This window comes from Morone saxatilis, unplaced genomic scaffold (assembly GCF_004916995.1).
Source record: "Morone saxatilis isolate NCDOM2014 unplaced genomic scaffold, NCSU_SB_2.0 Contig19, whole genome shotgun sequence".
Taxonomy (NCBI): Eukaryota; Metazoa; Chordata; class Actinopteri; family Moronidae; genus Morone; species Morone saxatilis.
In genome coordinates this window covers 3,026,127-3,031,709 of record NW_023339751.1, presented here as the reverse complement: position 1 = coordinate 3,031,709, position 5,583 = coordinate 3,026,127, and positions in this window count along the sequence as shown.

Here is a 5,583-nt window from a genome sequence, read left to right as displayed (position 1 = left end):
AATGTACCAGAAAAGTGGCATGTTTCTCTGTCTCATTTCATTCTGGCCATCAAAAGCCCCTGAACCTTCTAACCAGTGTTATTTAAGGAGTATACTAAGGTAGGCAGAGGCATTAGAATAAGCCTTTGATTTGCTGTGGTGGAAGGTAGACATTAATGCAAGGAAATGGGTACCCTGGAGCAGCGCTTTAGTAGTACAGGAATCACTAATGGCTTTGGACATTGAAGGTAGCCTGTGCCTGCAGCTAAATCAGTCAAATCTCCATAGTCAGCAAGCTCAAATCCAGGGTGCTGTTGCATTTTGTTGCTGCTCTGTTCAACAATTTGCGCAGGTGTTAAATGTAGCTATTAAATCATATGCCTAACAGTGCTGTAAAACATTTACAAATGTTACTGTATCTGTGGAAATGTTTTTTTCTACATATTATCTCTTTCCTGAATCATATTTGGTATGCAGTTTTCCCAGAAACATTTTGTCGTCCTATACACACAACAGATAGACATGGGTCATGTTTCTTTCATTGATTAGGCTTTAAACAGCAGCCAAAGCTACAGCTCCACTGGGATCTGATATTCATGTGATCTCCCCGCTCTGTCTGCTGGAATAAGCACTATAACTCTCCTGAGGCAAGTAGTCATTGATGCTACATCGGATCCATATCCAGAACAGAACATGGGAAGGTGGGGGGTTGGGGGTTTATAGCTGTGGGCTACACATATATATGCTGAATATTTATATGAATAGTGTAGTCCATGGCTGATCAGGGGTTTCAAATTATAATTAGAGTGGAAAATTGTGTGATTTTCATGTTTGCACACAAGCTCGGTTTGATGAGAAAGGCAGTGCTAAGTCCCCCATAACTCATCTCTCTCAGAGACTTTTCTCCCTTCTGCTCACCAGGGGGCACTTGGACTCCGGAGTAACTCATGAGGGGACTGTGTGAGGAAATGTTTCTAGACATGCTCTCTCTAGGATCCCCTCTGTCGGTGCACACACAGGTGAAGGGCCTGTGACAGTTACCTCTTGGCCCTGGCCGACGCATGTCTACTCTGGTATGTATCACCCAGCCGCTCATCAGGAAGGGAACAATTTGTCCAACGGCACCAGCGGCCTCGCTCCACTGCCACAACACACACACGTATATACACACACGATACCAATCATTCCCGGGTTGTTACATTGGAGTAGCACAGTGTTTCCATTAAGCAGGTGGGCAGGAAGGACAAAAGGGCATGTTTTGCTTACAATATGGGAGTACACACTGAACAAATTCCCATTTATAGCCTTTGAGGCAAAGCTGACTGCTTGCTGTTTTGCAGAAACACTTGGAGCTGCATAGTGCATCTGTAGCTGTCTAATGTTAGACTGAGGAACTGCAGTCAGCAATGGGTCATTTAAGGATAAGGATATTTTTTATCAGCAAATTCCCTGAAGTTCATATCATTGCAACAAATGCAACAATATGACTCCTTTATACAGTTCTGCTTTAATACAGTATGTAAAGCTGTGACTACCCTGGCTTTTTTTTAAAGATAATCCAGTGTTGGTTTTGGCTCATGGGATTTGTTGATGATAATAAAATGTTAAATGATAGTGCCATAACAAATGTATCCATGTGTTATTCTTACTGTTTATATATTAAGACCACAATGGAGTTAATGGTCTTTGTTGTATTATCCTTGAACTAGAGTCTAGCAACTCTGTGAGGCTGTACTTAAAGGGATAATTCACCCCAAAATCCAAAAATATAGATTTTTACTCTTACATGTAGTGCTATTTATCCATCTAGAGTGTTTTGGTGTGAGTTGCTAAGTTTTGGAGATACTAGCCGTAGAGTTGTCTACCTTCTCTCCAATTTAATGGATCCAGGTGGCACTTGGCTTGTGGGGCTGAAAACGCCCAAAAAATAAGACTTATTGATCCCATACTGAGAAAATTTACTTGCTACAGCAGCTCCAGATACAACACAACACATTGAACAATACACATTAAATAAGAATAGAATAGAAAAAGAGAAAAGAGAAATCATGACTCGGTTACTCAAGATAATCCACAGACCTTGTTGTGAGCAGCTTCATGAAGGAACTATTTTCTTTCTACATTACACCAGTCAAACATATAGCTATCTCAGTGGTGCTAGGTGTGCTAGCTAACGTTACAGTCCAGCCGATATGTAGAAAGAAAATAGTTCCTACATGAAACTGCTCACAACAAGGTCAGTGGATTATCTGTACTAACCAGGTTAGGATTTCTGGTAAGATGTATTTTGTTGGCACTTTGAGCACCACAAACCCATTTCCATCTGGTTTGATTATATTCAAGAAGTGTAAGACATCATACCACCAATATCTCCAAAAGTCAGCAACTCACACCAAAACAATCTAGATGGATAAACTGCACTACAAGTAAGAGGGAAAATATGAATTTTTTGATTTTGGGGTTAACTGTCCTTTTAGCGCCAGACTTTGGTGCCAGATGTGCTAAAGCCAGAATGCTAACATGCTCACAATCATATTGCTAACTAGTAAGTATACTGTTTACCATGTTCACCATTTTAGTTTATGTTAACATGTGTTAGTTTAGTTTAGCTTAGCAAGCTAAATTTGCTAATTAGCACTAAATACCATACATCTGAGGCTGATGGGAATGTCATTACTTTTTGCAGGTACTTTCACATACTTATTAAACAAATTTCAATTTTGATAGATGAAAAGTTAAAAGATCACCAAAGCTTTTACATGTCATTTCATTTCATTTTAAGCATCAACTAGTTTTCAAGAAATTTCTACAAATATAAACCTTGTGGTGATGCTATAGGGATGGTCAGGATGGCCAAAGTCAGTACTCTCCATCCTCTGGTGTGTGTATAAATGTCTGTACAAACTTTTATGGCAATCCATCCAAAAGTTACGGAGCTATTTCAGTCTAGAACAAAGTGGCAGACTGACCAACTGGCATAACCATTCCCAGCTTGTATTGGCTAAAAACAAGCTTATAAATCTTGCTTTTTATTGTCAACTTAACTTAACTGAAGCCAGCGTTATCTTCATCATCTTTTCCTAATCACCTTGCTTAAAAGCATATTGACAGAGGATTCAGTCCAGCAACCATCTGGTTATAAAGCCTGCCACTTAAAGCTGAAGCTGAAAACAGTTGAATTAGAGCTCTGTTATTTAAAGCTGCAATGTGTTGATCAGTAAGTAGTTTTCTTAGTGGCCTATGGTATTTTGAGTATTACTTTTTCTGCACATGTTGCTTTAAGCCTGACATACTAAAATGCAGGGCAAGTCATTTAAAACCCTTGACACTAACAAGTTGCTTTAACTAATGGCTACTATTGAGTGAGTCACTTATCACTGCATGTCTTTGATAACTGCCAACCTCGGGCGTAATTAAAGGTTTGAGGGGTGGTCTGGAGCAATCTGCTGTAGATGTTTTGGCTGGTCTTGTCATCCTAGAAGCCTCTAATGATCTGTCTGGGATTGTGATTGATGAAGCACTTAGCATCGAATCAAAGCACAAGGAACGCTTGCTGCTTGCTAAGCTGTTTGCAAACTAACAGCCACTGTATTTGCGTGATACAAGTCTATTACGGAGGTGTCCTTGATGTGAATTAATGACCTCCGTGTCAACATTAGAAGCAGAACCTAATGCACATTAAGAGTCAACTGACATGGCTCAGCAGGTATACATAAGCTATAAACAGCATGGGTCAGTTATGGGTCGGGTTACAGCTCAATAAGATGCAGGAGTTGTTTTTTTTTTTAATTCATGCAGCATCTGCAGTGTCAATTAATTACACACTGAATGGTTTACTGTTTTAATGATGATACAGTTCCTTTATAGGATTTCAAAGATAGCCTTATTGCTAACTGAATGAGTATCTTTCTGTTTATTTCTCTATTAAATACACAGCTATTCCTCACAGCTGTGCACACAGGTGTGACCATCTGGACGATGCCTCTGAGCTCTCATCACTATGAAGCTATTTCTAAAAACATCAAGGTGGCTCCTTTGCAGGATTAAAAAAAAAAAAAAAAAGAAACACTTTCATTCAATTCTTGCAGCCAAGACATCACCCAACAGCAATGGGGTGTTTTTAGTTCCGTACTGCTGGCTCAAATACAAGAAGCCTGTGGGGAGTGATGCATACTACATAGCCAACAATGCCTTACACAAAACCAACCCACCAAAGCCTTTTTACATCTTGCTTGATCAGAAAAAGAACAATGAACATAAATCTAATGAGATCAGGGACCCGGAAACCGACATGTTTCCCAAAATACACCTTGGATTATCACAAACACAAAAGGCTGAGAAACATAAGAACTGTTCAGATAAACCTGTTTTTCGCACATAATTTAAAGGTTTTTCCCTTTGTGATTACTTATTCATTTGTTTGTTGATTTATTTTTCATTGCCTCGGGTGCAGAGGGCATGTGTTTGATGTGCTCTCATGGCAGTCTTTACTAAAGGGGAAGGAAGGCTGCTGCTGCATTCAGGTCAAAGGGAGGAGAAAGAGACGTGTCTGCTTATTTGTGGCTGCTTTATAAAAGCCTCTGATTAATCCTTTGAGGTGGAGAAAAGGATATAAAATCTAAGGTGAGATCAGGGCTACAAAGGCAGAGCTCATTGTATAAACTGTCTGTGTAGGCATGTGTGAGTGATGGCAAAATGAAGCACAAATTCCAGTGGACCTCTTTCTGTTCTGCAGTAGAGAGTCACTGGTGCAGCTCCTCTTAAAGGACCAGTGTGTAACATGTAGGAGGATCCATTGGCAGAAATGGAATATAATACTCATAGGTATGTTTTCATTAGTGTATAATCACCTGAATATAGGAATAGTTGTGCTTTCATTATTAAATGAGCCGTTTTTATCTACAGACGTCGCGGGGTCGCCTTCCATGGAGGCTGCCATGTGTCCACAGTAAGCCATAACCAAACACTGGCTGTAGATAGGACTTTTTAGCAGTTTTTCAGCCACCATAGTTTCTCCTATACACTTCGCAGCCCATTCTCACTCCCAGGTCGTCAAATAAAGATGCTGTGTTCAGTTACAGTAGTTGTAATCTGCAAGTTCACCACTAGATGCCACTAAATCCTACACACTGGTTCTTTAACAAACAGGTTATAACCAGTTTTCCCAATTCAACCTTCCCCCTTATTGTGAAAAAGGCAAACACTTAACAAATAATTAGATTAGACCCATATGGGTTGTGACCCCCAAGAGGTGGCAAGAACAAAGCTAGCTATTGAATGATGATTGGCATCAAAGGACAAGGGAGGAAGAAAATGTTTATCTGGGATGTTTTTCTTGACTTCTCTCAAATCAGCATTTTACTTGTGATACTGGAAATATTTGACCTTTTAGAAGCTTGAGACAACCTTCTGAGAAAGGAACAGTCTTTGGCTGAACAGCTCACAGCTTTATGTGCAACTTGATGAGGGGCCACAAGCAGGTACTGCTTTCTTATAGAGTTACAAAGCAGGGAGACCTGCAGGGGGATGTGAGGTCAGTTGGATCATTTGATAATTTGTATGGCTTGGATGGGCATCAACCGTTTTCCTTTTGAATCTTAAGTA